This window comes from Chiloscyllium punctatum, chromosome 19 (genome assembly GCF_047496795.1).
Source record: "Chiloscyllium punctatum isolate Juve2018m chromosome 19, sChiPun1.3, whole genome shotgun sequence".
In the NCBI taxonomy this organism is placed as follows: domain Eukaryota; kingdom Metazoa; phylum Chordata; class Chondrichthyes; order Orectolobiformes; family Hemiscylliidae; genus Chiloscyllium; species Chiloscyllium punctatum.
Window position 1 is genome coordinate 44262045 of NC_092757.1, and position 15299 is coordinate 44277343.

At 44.2% G+C, this 15299-nt stretch overlaps 1 non-coding gene across 1 annotated transcript; it reads left to right on the forward strand.

Moving 5' to 3' along the window:
* The first annotated feature begins 8897 nt into the window (after positions 1–8897).
* Positions 8898–9016, forward strand: LOC140491733 (5S ribosomal RNA). Its single transcript, XR_011963404.1, has one exon. It is a non-coding gene; the product is annotated as a 5S ribosomal RNA (ribosomal RNA).
* The last annotated feature ends 6283 nt before the right edge of the window (positions 9017–15299 follow it).

Below are 15299 nucleotides of genomic sequence, written 5' to 3' on the forward strand. Positions count from 1 at the left end.
GAAGAACGTAATGACTTATCCCCTTTGGGAGGTACCAATAGGGGACAAAGAGATTGGGTTTGTAAGTGTCCCCCTCAGCAGTGGGGAGGTCAGAACATTTAAAAAAGAAATGAAGGTCCTGGTTGAGGATCCGGTCGGGTTGTCTGAACAAATTGATCAATGTTTGGGCCCAGTCTGTATACCTGGGCTGAGTTAATGTCTATTTTGAATATACTATTTACTGGGGAAGAAAGGGGACTTATATGGGGAGCAGCCATTAAAATATGGGACGGGGAACATCCGATTGGAGATGGGGATGTTGGACAGGGAGAGGTGACGTTTCCCCTCAGAGACCCTCAGTGGGAAAATCAAAATCCGGAGCATAGAGAAGAAATGAGGGAATTCAAAGACCTGGTTCTAAAAGGAATAAGAGAGGCAGTTCCAAAGTCACAGAATTTGACTAAAGCCTTTGAAGTTAGACAGGAGAAAGGTGAGACTCCCTCAGCTTTCTTGCAAAGATTAAGAGACTCAATGCGGAAATATTCTGGAATGAACCCTGACGACCTAGTGGCACAGGGTCTTTTGAAAGTACATTTTGTGACAAAGGAATGGCCAGACATACAGAGAAAGATACAGAAGATAGAAGGGTGGAGTGAAAAGCCATTAGATGAATTGTTCAGAGAGGCACAGAAAGTGTTTGTAAAGAGAGAGGATGAGAGACAGAAACAGAAGGTGAAAATGATGGTAGCTGCGGTTGATGAGATAGTTAAGAAAAGAATGGAACCGATAGTGACCAACCGGAGCGGTGCGTGGCAGCATGTCGGACAGAGAGGACAAGGGGGAGCGTTTGATAGAGGGTTCGAGTGACAGGGGCAGAGCTGGAGGACTCCACAGGCAGGATGCTATTATTGCGGAAAGATAGGGCACTTTAAGCAGGAATGTCCTGCTCTGAAAAGGGAAGAGAGGGCAATTCCGCTTATGAATTTTGATGAAGAATAGGGGTGTCAGGGGTTCCTGCCCCCGGGGACCCACCAGGAACCCTTGATAAACCTGAAGGTGGGACCCTGTAGGGAAGAGGTCGTCTTCCTAGTAGATACTGGGGCAGCACGGTCATCGCTGAATGTTAAACCAAAGAAAGTAGGAATGTCAACATGGTCAATTACTGTTTCGGGGGTAAAAGGGGAAGGATTTACTGTTCCAGTATTTGAACCTATGATGATAGAAGGTCCTAAGGATAGGGTCACAGGGGAACTGTTGTATATCCCTGATATCGGAAGTAACTTATTAGGGAGAGATTTAATTATCCTCTTAGGACTGGGGATTGGAATTCAGGAAAAGGAATTAGTTGTACAAAGGCAATGTTGACAAAGGATGTGGAGAGAGAGATAGACCCTATTGTATGGGCTAGGGAAGGGAATCGTGGAAAACTACAGATCCCTCCCTTTGAAGTAAATTTTAAAAAAGGAAAAGGGGACGTTGTCTGTGAGCGACAATATCCCATTTCCATAGAAGGTAAACGAGGACTGCAGCCAGTAATTGAAGGATTGATTAGAGATGGACTGTTGGAGCCATGTATGTCTCCTTATAATACCCCAATACTACCAGTGTGGACATCCGATGGAACTTATCGATTGGGGCAGGATTTGAGAACATTAAATCGAATAGTACAGATCAGGCACCCAGTGGTGCCAAACCCCTATACCTTATTAAGTGAGATCCCTCATGACGACAAATGGTTTAGTGTGATAGATTTAAAGGATGCCTTTTGGGCTTGTCCCTTGGCAGAGGAAGGTAGGAATTTGTTTGCCTTTGAGTGGGAAGACCCTAAGACAGGACAGAAACAGCAATACCGGTGTACTGTGCTTCCCCAGGGGTTTACAGAATCCCCGAATTTATTTGGACAGATGTTAGAACAAATATTGGAGAAATTTAGCAGCCGCAAGGGGACTACCCTGTTGCAGTATGTAGACGACCCCTTAGTAACAGGAAAAAGAAGAGAGAGAGTAGTAGAAGCCACTAACAAATTATTGAATTTCCTGGGTCAGCAGGGACTGAGGGTATCTAAAAACAAACTACAATATGTGGAGCAAGAAGTGAAATACTTGGGACATTTAGTTCGTGAGGGAAAGGGAAAGATAAGCCCGGAACAGATAGAGGGAATAGTGGGAATGCCACAGCCCAGCACTAAACGGGAGTTACGCAAATTTTTGGGTCTAATGGGATATTGCAGATTGTGGATTGATTCCTATGCACAGAAGTCTAAGAAATTATATCTCAAACTATTAGAGGGGGAACCAAAATGTCTATGTTGGGATGATGAGGAAAAAGAACTAGTTGAGAAACTCGAGAGATCTGACCCATGCCCCCGTGTTAGCCTTCCCTTCTCTAGATAAACCTTTCCACCTCTTTGCTACCGTGGATAAGGGAGCGGCTTTGGGAGTATTGACCCAGAGGTGGGGAGGAATGAGACAACCAGTAGCATATCTTTCGAAGCTACTGGATCCAGTATCCCGGGGGTGGCCTGAGTGTGTGCAGGCTGTGGCTGCCACTGCACTGTTGGTGGAGGAAAGCAGAAAGCTTACATTTGGGGGAGCCCTAATAGTAAGCACTCCACACCAAGTGAGAACGATCCTAAACCAAAAAGCTGGGCGATGGTTGACAGACTCGCGGATTCTGAAACATGAGGCAATATTAATAGAAAAGGATGATCTAGTGTTGGTCACTGACAATTGTTTAAATCCAGCTGCCTTTCTTTGGAAAGGGGAAGGAGAATCTCCTCAGAATCCAGGGCTCGATTGCCTTGACATTATAGAATACCAAACTAAGGTCCGCATGGACCTGAGAGATGTTCCACTTCATGCAGGGGCTAGACTTTTTATAGACGGATCATCCCGGGTGACTGAAGGGAAAAGACATAATGGGTATGCAGTCGTAGAGACGGGACAAACAGTAGTGTGGTGGAGGCAGGACGGTTGCCAAATGGGTGGTCAGCTCAGACTTGTGAACTCTATGCATTGGAAAGAGCCCTTGGGGCATTAGAGAATAAAGAGGGAACAGTATACACTGACTCTAAATATGCATTTGGTGTTGTGCACACCTTCGGTAAGATATGGCAGGAACGACGGCTGATCAATAGCCGAGGGAAAGAATTAGTACATGAAGAATTGATTAAACGAGTCTTGGAGTCCCTATTACTCCCCCGAGAAATAGCAGTAGTGCATGTAAATGGTCATCAGAAAGGAAATGAACTAGAAGTTAGGGGAAATAGATTAGCCGATGAAGTGGCTAAGGAAGCAGCCCTGAACCCACAAGAAGTGGTGATCCATTCCCTAATACCTACTGTCCCAGGTCCTAGGGAAACTCCTATATTTACTGAAAGCGAAGAAAATGAATTGAGAGATTTAGGAGCTGTAAAAACAGCAGACGGGCATTGGAGGTTACCTGATGGAAGGGAAATGTTAAACAAAATGATGATGTGAGAGATTATGGCTGTCCTATACCAAGGCAGCCATTGGGGAGTACAAGCAATGTGTGATTTAGTTCTTAGGGAATATGGATGTAAAGGAATATATACAATTGCTAAACAAATATGTGAGGGATGTATCATATGCAGAAAGGTAAATAAGAAAGTCTTGAGAAAACAGACCCCGGCTGGAAGAGACCCAGGATTGAGACCTTTCCAGAGTATACAAGTAGATTATACTGAACTCCCCAGGGTAGGGAGACTAAAATATATGCTACTCATAGTAGATCATCTATCTGGTTGGGTTGAGGCATACCCCCTAGCTACCACCACTGCGAGTGGAGTGTCGAAAACAATATTGGAGCACATAATTCCCCGATATGGGCTCGTGAACCATATTGATTCCGACCAAGGAACTCCCTTTACCTCTAAAGTGTTACAGGGGTAATGAAAGGGTTGGGAATTTCCTGGGAGTTCCATACTCCGTGGCACCCGCCATCATCGGGAAGGGTTGAGAGAATGAACCAAACACTCAAACGACAGCTCTCTAAATTGATAATAGAAACCAGACTCCCTTGGACCAAATGTTGACCTATAGCTCTCTTGCGAGTACGAACAACCCCAAGGAAAGATTTGGGACTATCCCCCGATGAAATCTTATTTGGATTACCTTACTTTGGAACGAATGGAGAATTGCCAATTCCCGAAACTAAAGAGTTGTTCTTAAAGAAGTATATACTGGGCTTGTCCTCCTCTTTGTCTTTCCTCAGGAAACAGGGTTTATTGGCACAGACTCCACCCCTTGAATTCACCGTTCATCCCATCCAGCCGGGCGATTGAATCTTAGTAAAATCATGGACAGAGACTAAATTGCAGCCGGACTGGGAAGGGCCGTACCAGGCTCTTTTGACGACCGAAACGGCAATAAGGACGGTGGGGAAAGGCTGGACTCACTACACTCGGATCAAAGGGCCAGTGGAATCTCCAGTTGAGGAAGAAGTCTGGACAGCCGAATCAACGCAAGACCCGCTGAAACTCAGACTATAAGACCATAAGACATAGGAGTGGAAGTAAGGCCATTCGGCCCATCGAGTCCACTCTGCCATTCAATCATGGCTGATGCGCATTTCAGCTCCACTTACCAGCGTTCTCCCCGTAGCCCTTAATTCCTCTAGACAACAAGAATCTATCAATCTCGGCCTTGAAGACATTTAGCGTCCCGGCTTCCACTGCACTCCGTGGCAATGAATTCCACAGGCCCACCACTCTCTGGCTGAAGAAATGTCTCCGCATTTCTGTTCTGAAATGACCCCCTCTAATTCTAAGGCTGTGTCCACGGGTCCTAGTCTCCTCACCTAACGGAAACAATTTCCTAGCATCCACCTTTCCAAGCCATGTATTATTTTGTATGTCTCTATTAGATCTCCCCTTAATCTTCTAAACTCCAACGAATACAATCCCAGTATCCTCAGCCGTTCCTCATATGCTAGACCTGTCATTCCAGGGATCATCTGTGTGAATCTCCGCTGGACACGTTCCAGTGCCAGTATGTCCTTCCTGAGGTGTGGGGACCAAAACTGGACACAGTACTCCAAATGGGGCCTAACCAGAGCTTTATAAAGTCTTAGTAGTACATCTCTGCTTTTATATTCCAACCCTCTTGAGATAAGAGACAACATTGCATTCGCTTTCTTAATCACGGACTCAATCTGCATGTTTACCTTTAGAGAATCCTCGACTAGCACTCCCAGATCCCTTTGTGCTTTGGCTTTATTAATTTTCTCACCATTTAGAAAGTAGTCCATGCTTTTATTCTTTTTGCCAAAGTGCAAGACCTCGCACTTGCTCACGTTAAATTCCATCAGCCATTTCCTGGACCACTCTCCCAACCTGTCTAGATCCTTCTGTAGCCTCCCCACTTCCTCAGTACTACCTACCTGTCCACCTAACTTCGTATCATCAGCAAACTTCGCTAGAATGCCCCCGGTTCCCTCCTCCAAATCATTAATATATAATGCGAACAGCTGTGGCCCCAGCACCGAACCCTGCGGGACACCACTCGTCACCGGCTGCTATTCTGAAAAAGAACCTTTTATCCCAACTCTCTGCCTTCTGTCAGACAGCCAATCCTCAATCCATCCCAGCAGCTCACCTCGAACACCATGGGCCCTCACCTTGCTCAGCAGCCTCCCGTGTGGCACCTTATCAAAGGCCTTTTGAAAGTCTAGATAGACCACATCCACTGGGTTTCCCTGGTCTAACCTACTTGTTACCTCTTCAAAAAATTCCAACAGGTTTGTCAGGCATGACCTCCCCTTACTAAATCCATGTTGACTTGTTCTAATCAGACTCTGATCTTCCAAGAATTTAGAAACCTCATCCTTAATGATGGATTCTAGAATTTTACCAACAACCGAGGTTAAGCTGATTGGCCTATAATTTTCCATCTTTTGCCTTGATCCTTTCTTGAACAAGGGGGTTACAACAGCCATCTTCCAATCATCCGGGACCTTTCCTGACTCCAGTGACTCTTGAAAGATCTCAACCAATGCCTCTGCTATTTCCTCAGCCACCTCTCTCAGAACTCTAGGGTGTATCCCATCGGGGCCAGGAGATTTATCAATTTTAAGACTTTTTAACTTTTCTAGCACTATCTCTTTCGTAATGGCAACCATTACGACTCAGCCCCGTGACACCTTAATTTTTGGGATATTACTCATGTACTCATTTACTGTGAAAACTGATGCAAAGTACTTGTTACGTTCTCCTGCTATTTCCTTATCTCCCATCACTAGGCTTCTTGCATCAGTTTGAAGTGGCCCAATGTCTACTTTTGCCTGTCGTTTGTTTCTTATGTACTGAAAGAAACTTTTACTATTATTTCTAATATGACTGGCTAGCCTACCTTCATTAGTTACTCAAAGAGACTTTGAGTAACTAATTATACAGTGGTGACGCGAGCGTGGGATTATTTCTGTAAGATTGTATATTAAGTCTTTTTGGTGCTTCAGCATGATATTTAGAATACTGGGAATGCTGCTAAAATTATGATGCTAGCCCTTTTAGTATTGGGATTTCGTCAAATATCATTTTCATATGTATTATTAACGGTTCCTGAATCTGATAATCCACAAGTAATAGACGCTGATGTATGCAGCTTAGTAAATTGTGGGGATGTAGATAATCAGAGACAGTACCGCAGCTCTGAGGTACATCTTAAGTCCTATGGGGATGGCCTTGGGGATGGTACTTGGTATAATGGTTTCATCACAGTACACCGGGCCCCCTTCCGACCAGCTCGTGATTGTCCTGATAAAAAGTGTAACCCAATATACCTAACGATAAGGAAAACCACATGGCACGAAACAATCCTGGTGGGGGGGGGGCACCTATGAGATACAATGAAATGAAACGTTTGGGATAGAAATGAAAGCAAATGGGAAGGATTTCTTGGGCTATTGTTTTCGAATTAGCGTAGGACAGGGAAAACGGGTAGAAATACTGGGTAATAAGATACAATCTTTCACCCCTCCCGATGATTCTAAAGTAGTAAAATTTATAGAGGTAAAGGACTTGAAACAGACCATTGAAATAGAAACTGGGTACAGGGATGCAAATGCCTGGGTTGAATGGGTAAAGTATACTGTGAAAAGTCTGAACAAAAGCAATTGCTATGCATGTGCCTCCGGTCGGCCAGTGGCCCAGGGGGTTCCGTTTCCGCTCGGGTGGAAGGGAGACAGGAAGGGCATGAAATGTATGATAGCCCTGTATCAGGATGAGACTGCATGGAATGATAGGAACTGTACCTCCCTATCTCTGATGTTCCCTCCCTTGGAGAAGACAGATGCAAAAGATCCCCCCCCGTTTTCTGCCGCAGTTGGAAATCACACATCGTGTGTGTGTGTAGGATGGCATGGGAAAATAGAATGGCCCTTGATAGGATTTTAGCAGAAAAAGGGTGTGTGTGTGTGTGTGTGTGTGTGATGTTAGGAGGAAGTTGTTGTACCTTTATTCCTAATAACACTGCACCTGATGGTTCAATTACTTGGGCCTTAAGAGGATTGACTACCTTAGCAGAGGAATTGGTTGAGAATCCAAGAGTAGACACATCTCTCACAGGATGGCTTGAGTCCTGGATTGGAAGGCAGAAGGGGATGGTGGTTTCTATCCTTCCTTCCCTGATAGTAGTAGTCGGGGTATTGGTAGCCATTGGCTGTTGTATCATACCCTGTATACGAGGGCCTACCCAAAGACTGATTGAAACAGGTGCCCCTAAAAGAAAAATGCAGAAGATAACAAATGGTAATTAAAGAAAAGGGGGAAATTGTGGGATATAGGTAAATTAATGTTACTTCTGCAATTCTGCAATTCCATTTTACAAAGTAAAATGAACTCACACCTGTGTGTAATTGTTTTAGCCACGAGCTGAGTCAACAAGAATGGAAGCGATGTGGAGGAAATATACAATTTTAGCTAATACAAAAACAATTATATGTTAGAATGAGATGTGCCAGTAAAACAATGGTAGACATTACGGGCAAATAGATAAGATGTTGTGAGGGGATGAAGTTAAGCTAGATACGCCTGTACAAACAGTAGGTATAAACATCTGCTTCCCACTTTTACAAAAACACAGAAACAAACCCCAATTAAAAGGGTCAAAGGGATCGGAACAGCCTCGGGAAAGGCACAGATGAAGGGGGTAGATAATGATGAAGAAAGAATATGCCTAACAATGACCTACAGCAGGATGAGGTCAAACAGGCTTGTGAGGCCAGAAATAAGCATTTTGTCACAGACAAGGCTGGATAAGGCAAGAGATAAACAGGGGTAAGGGGGGCTGGTCTTAGGGAAGTGGACGATGTAAGCAGGGGAGGAGCAATGTAAAACAAAAGACATCAAATCATATAAATATTATGTATGAATTGAACTTGGTGTGTATGTCCTCTACCTTATAGGCACTGGACATCTCACCCACTTGCAAGTGTAAAATAAAGGACACTGCTGATTCAGATTTTGTCTCGGACTGCAATTATTGAGGTGTGTGAGCTTTGTTTCTCACAGTACGAAGGGCCAGAGGCTTGTATATGAAGTTGGGCAAGAGCTGAGCCATGATGTTTGAATGGAGGCAGAGGTTGTAGGGGCTAAACAGCGTTGTGGTGTGTGTATGTTGCTGTGGTTATAATTTGGAAAGGAGTTTATTTGTGAAGCAGTTTGGATGGGCATGTAATGAAATGGAGTGGAGTGAGTGTGAAAGAGTTGATCCTGTTGTGTAATAAACGTGTGTGTGTGTGTGTGTGTGTCTAGGGTGAAGTAGAGGAACTGAAGATGGAGATGGGAGAATAGAAAGGCAAAGGAAAAAGAAATGTTTTGGTGCAGTATGATTGAATGGCAAAATGTTGTTGTAAATGTAGCAGTGTGCGCCTTTAAGGAAGCAGAAATGGAAGCAGTCTGTGCCTACGGCCATACTAGTCTGAAAACGCCCGATCTCGTCTGATCTCGGAAGCTAAGCAGACTCAGGCCTGGTTAGTACTTGGATGGGAGACCGCCTGGGAATACCAGGTGCAGTAGGCTTTTGCAGCCACCAGAGGCTGCTCACAGCTTCGCACTCTCACACTCCCATTCATCAAGCAACGTCCTTTTAACTACTCACTCAGTCTCTCGGTCTCACTTTTTCTTGAACAATTTCATTGTTCAGCTTCTTCCCCCAATACACAAACACATCATTACTGCTTGAGATTGGAGCAAACGCACCAGGAACACCAAAGCAGCAAGTATTTTATTGAAGAGCACAAACCGTGGTTTTTGTTAAGTGATGCCTCACTTTCGATGATCACACTTCCCTGATCGATGTCAGCGTTCCCCTGTTTTCTAACAATCGTCTAACTAGTGGTGTGGATAGGGTCTGAAAGCAACAACGTTGTGGTGAGGGCTTGTCAGGTGAAGGGTGTTTTACAATATCTGCACTCACCGGTCGAGTTCATACAACGGTGGATCGATATGGTTACGGCAGGAAGAATGGGTCAGCAAACACAGCAAGTTCAATCCTTGTAATGATTATTATTACACATCAGCAGCAAATAATAAGATAAGTGTAAAGAGTGAGTATTTAAAATGCCAGGTACAAAAATCAAGGCTTATTCTCTAACATCCGAAGCCTTCACAAACAGATCGGCCTAATAATGGCACAAATGGTGATGAATATTTCGATCTAATTGACATCACTGTGCCTTAGTTACAAGTTGACCAAAGTAGAGAAATAACGTTTCCAGAGTGCAGACTATTAACAATAGTAAGGTGGGATTTGGAAAGAGGAGTAGCCCCTGACAATTAAGGATGACAGAAGGACATTAGTGAGTAAGGATATTACTTTGGAAATCTTAACCGTGCACTAAGATAATCATACCATTTGAAGACACTGTCAAGATGCTTTGAAGAAAGGGAACTCCTGTTGGACCAAATGCAAGAGAATGTTGTGTTCATTAACAGTCGGGTGGATAAAGCAGAAGCAATCGGTGCCAATGACTTGGATTTTCAGACTGTATTTCCTATAATTTCAGACTGAGATGAGGTGAACCTTCGACAGTTATTGTGTTGTTAATCTTTAGAATAATATTCTCCAGAGTGTGGTGTGGGTTCTACTGTTGAGGATACTTCAGTGTCAGTGGATGGGGTTTTGATATCTGAGGGAATTCTGAAAGGGAGGTACAGTTGAGGTGGATCGATGGTCATCAGTTTGAATGGTGGAGCTCTCTGGTGTGACATATTGACCGCGGAGAGTGTTCTGCAGATCGAGCAAAGCGAAAGGTGGTCTCCAGAAGGATAATTGTGAAGACCGAGGTTATAGGATAGTGGTATAGGACGGATATGGAAAATGGCAGAGGTGGTGGAGTAGCCTCCATGATGAGAAACAAAATTCTGTCAATGATGAGGGAGGACATAATGAAGGAAACGCATTCAGTGGAGACCGTGTGGGTGGATCTGAGGAATAGTCGAAATCCAAAAATTGTAATAGGTGTTATGTACAGACCGCCTGGTAGCAGCTCTGAAGTCCTGGATGGTAAAAATGCACAAAACTAGGCAATATGTAACAAAGTAAAAACAATGACTGCAGATGCTGAAAACCAAATACTGGATTCGTGGTGCTGGAAGAGCACAGCAGTTCAGGCAGCATCCAATATGGAACAAAGCCAGAGTGCTACTCATGAGGGATTTTAACGTGAACACAGATTTAGAGGGAGTCAAGCATTTGTCAGAAAGGTAGTGCATGTCTGGTGTATTGCCGGTACTGTTTCTCACTGCATTATGTCCTATATGCTTCATGTGGACAAGCAGTATTTGGTTTATTAATGAGTAATGAGATGGAATTAATGAGTGAGCTAGATGTGCATGGCCACTTATCATAGAGCGATGATAGCACTATCAAGTTCAAGGCAGTGTTTGAAAGCACAAAGCATGTATCTGCTGTATTTGGTAACGAAATGGGACAAGTGATGGGCTTGTTAGTGGGTGAACATTTTGGTGATGGTGACCACAATTCTGTGACTTTCACCTTGGTTATGGGGAGAGATAGGTGCGTGCAACAGGGTAGGTTTTACAACTGGGGGAAGGGTAAATACAATGTTGTAAGACAGGATCTGAGGAGCAAAAGTTGGGAGCATAGGCTGTCAGAGAAGGATGTCGTGGAAATGTGGAACTTTTTCAAGGAACAGATACGACTTGTCCTTGATATGTATGTACCTGTCAGGCAGGAAAGAGATGGTAGGGTGAGGGATCCTTGGTTGACGAGGGAGGTTGAATGTCTTGTAAGGAGGAAGGAGGAGGCTTACATAAGGTTGAGGAAACGAGGTTCAGAGAGCGTTGGAGGGATACAGGATAGCCAGGCTGGAGCTGAAGAAAGGGATTAGGAGAGCGAAAAGAGGGCATGAAAAATTTTTGGCAGGTAGGATCAAGGATAACCCCAAGGCCTTTTACGCCTATGTGAGAAACATGAGAATGACGAGAACGAGGGTAGGTCCGATCAAGGACAGTAGTGGGAGACTGTGTATTGAGTTGGAAGAGGTAGGAGAGGTCTTGAATGAGTACTTTTCTTCAGTATTTACAAACGAGAGGGACCTTATTGTTGAAGAGGAGAGTGTGAAACGGACTGGTAAGCTAGAAGAGATACCTGTTAGGAAGGAAGATGTGTTGAACATTTTGAACAACTTGAGGATAGACAAGTCCCCCGGGCCTGACAGGATATATCCTAGGATTATGTGGGAAGCAAGAGAGGAAATTGCAGAGCCATTGGCAATGATCTTTTCGTCTTCACTGTCAACGGGGGTGGTACCAGGGAACTGGAGAGTGGCGAATGTTGTGCCCTTGTTCAAAAAAGGGAATAGGGATAACCCCGGGAATTACAGGCCAGTTAGTCTTACTTCAGTGGTAGGCAAAGTAATGGAAAGGGTACTGAAGGATAGGATTTATGAGTATCTGGAAAGACAGTGCTTGATTAGGGACAGCCAGCAGGGATTTGTGAAGGGTAGGTCTTGAGGAGGTGACCAAGCATGTGGATGAGGTTAGAGCAGTGGATGGAGTGTAAATGGATTTTAGTAAGGCATTTGATAATGTTCCCCATGGTAGGCTTATGCGGAAAGTCAGGAGGTATGATAGAGGGAAATTTGGCCAGTTGGATAGAGAACTGGCTAGGCTAACAAGTCGAAGTCAGAGTGGTGGTAGGTGGTAAATATTCAGCCTGGACCCCAGTTACAACTGGAGTTCCACAGGGATCAGTTCTGGGTCCTCTGCTGTTTGTAATTTTTATTAATGACTTGGAAGAGGGAGTCGAAGGGTGCGTCAATAAATTTGCAGATGATACAAAGATTGATGGAGTTGAGGATAGTGAGGAGGGCTGTTGTCGGCTGCAAAGGGACTTAGATATGATGCAGAGCTGGGCTGAGGAGTGGCAGATGGAGTTCAACCCTGTCAAGTGTGAGGTTGTCCATTTTGGAAGGACAAATAAGAATGCGGAATACAGGGTTAACGGTAGGGTTCTTAGTAAGGTGGAGGAGCAGAGGGATCTTGGGGTCCATGTTCATAGATCTTTGAAAGTTGCCACTCAGGTGGATAGAGCTTGTAAGAAGGCTTATGGTGTATTAGAGTTCATTAGCAGAGGGATTGAGTTCAAGAGTCGTGAAGTGATGTTGCAGCTGTACAGGACCTTGGTTAGGCCACTTTTGGAGTACTGTGTGCAGTTCTGGTCGCCTCACTTTCGGAAAGATGTGGAAGCTTTGGAGAGAGTGCAGAGAAGACTTACCAGGATGTTGCCTGGAATGGAGAATAGGTCATACGAGGATAGGTTGAGAGTGCGAGGCCTTTTCTCATTGGAACGGTGAAGGATGAGGGGTGACTCGATAGAGATTTATGAGGTGATCAGGGGAATAGATAGAGTAGACAGAGACATTTTCCCCAGGTACAACAGAGTGTTACAAGGCGACATAAATTTAAGGTGAAGGGTGGAAGGTGTAGGGGGGATGTCAGGGGTAGGTTCTTTGCCACTCCCACAGGCAGTGCATTCCATGCCCCCACCACTCTCTGGGTAGAGTCAGAATCATTGGTGACCTTTAAGCGGTAATTGGATAGGTGCTTAAGCTAGGACAAATGTTCGGCACAACATTGTGGGCCGAAGGGCCTGTTCTGTGCTGTGTTGTTCTATGTTCTATGCTGCTGGAGTTGGAGAGTTCGGTAAAGCCACCTTGACCGAGATGAGGCAGAGACCTTCCACGATAAGGTGGGAAAATCTGCTGATGGCTAAAAGAACTGAAGATGACGGGAGGATGTTTAAAGAAACATTGAAGACAATAGGAAACCAGTTGATACCCCTGAGAGGGAAAGCTCTGCTTCACAGAAGAAAACAGTCATGGACAAAAATATCAGCATAGATCCTGCTGATTGGGAAAGATCCAGAGAGCAGGAAAGACACAAAGCAGTGTAAAAGAGCTCCCAAAAGGAATTTTGATCGGAATCTTTCCAGGGACATCAAAATCGAGAAGAAATGTTCCGCTGCCCTAAAGGGAAAGCGGGTGGTCAGGAGAAGGTGGGGACATTGTAAATGGTCGAGATGTTCCATCATTCCCCTTACCTCGGAATTTTCAGGAGAAAAGGAGGATAGCTTGCCAGAAGTCCCGGTGAAATGAAAAGTGGATCGGGAAAAGCAACCGAATAAAATGAAGGTGAATAAAACATCGATAATGAGGAAATGACTGGAATCAAAGGGTGACAAATGCCTGGGATTAGGCGGGTTCCATCGGTGGGTGTTAAAACAAATCGACATGCGCCTCATAGAAGCCCGAACTGCAATCGTTCAGAATTCCTGAGATCCAGGAGTCGTCCCTCCGGATTGGATTGTTGCACGTGTCAGTCGCGCTTTTTAAGAGAGGAGAACCCGGAAAACTCGGGAATTGCAGACCATGGTGCCTAGCACCTCTGGCAGGGAATTTGTTGGCATCTCTCGTCAAGGCTGGGATAAATGAGCACCTCAAATTGTTGAGTTAATCAAGGGGAGCCACATGACAGGTAGGTCGTGCCTGACAAATTCATTGCAGAGGTTTTGAAGAGGGGACTAAGGTAGCTGTCAGGGAATAATGTCCATAGATGTTGTTTACATGGACTTCCAGAATGCATTTGACAAAGTCCACTTAAGTAGGTAGGAGCCAAGAGAATTGAGGGCAAATTCCTGACAGGGCTAGGAGATTGTTTGAGTGGCAGGCGACAGAAAGTAGAGATAATGGGTAGGTAGTCAATTGGCAGGATGTAACCAGTTGTGCATCAAGGACTTGTTTCGCTTAAGGAAGTGATCAAAGGCAGGATCATTAGGGCTGCCCATGACTGAGCAGTACAAACGACCAATGCCTTCAATGGCTAATGCTGAACATGGCTGGTAATAGTTCAATCGTGTGGGAAAGTATGTGTTTCATATCGTCTCCGCACATAGAACAATAATAACTCTGTATAATCAAGGTTACTTAAATGAGAAATAATGTGCAGCTGCAATTACTTACATACAAAAGAACAATTTATTGTTTCTCTAGAATTATTTAATCAAGCTGTTCTAAATTTAAACTGTATAAGTTCAGACATTCTGAAGCTTTGTGTACCGTTTTTTGTTGTGCTGGGACTGAGCGTTAAATCACAATGAAGATCATTGGAATCCACCTTGCAACTCAGATTATTATTTGAAAATATGGGCTCTAATACACGTTCTTCCTTCACTATCACATTGGAAATGAAATTGCAGAACCAGCAACTGTCATGGGGGGGGGTTTCCACTTAGATTGAAACAAAATTACTCTGAATGTGGAACCCAATACTGAAAGAAGTTGGGGATGAATTTACAAAGACTCGTATTATCAAAAGACCACAAATCTTTGGATAGGAATTGTGCCAAAGGGAGGGGAGAATTGTCAATGCCAAATCACTCCACAAGGAATTTACTTCAAAAGGGTGTGTCCATTACTCTTCAGAGAATTTAAAATTAGAGAGCAATAGGAGATAGTCAAGTACAGGCTTTCTCCAAAGGAAAGAATTTTCTTTTCACAACACTTTTTGGAACCCTCGAAGGGCTCAAAACAATTGGTAGGCATTGCAAGTGTTGTCATTGTGGAAGGGAAATATGGTAGCCAATTTGTACTCAGTAAGATGCCACAAACTGACCAGATAAATTTATTTTTATTAATAGTGGTTGAGGTATTACTATTGGCCAGGTCTCTCTTACTCATGTTAGATGAGAGCCATAGGATTTTTGAGATGGTCGAAGGGTCACTGATTTGCGTTTTTCCTGAAGGATGGCAGCTGTGGAAAACAGTTGTACATTTGATGG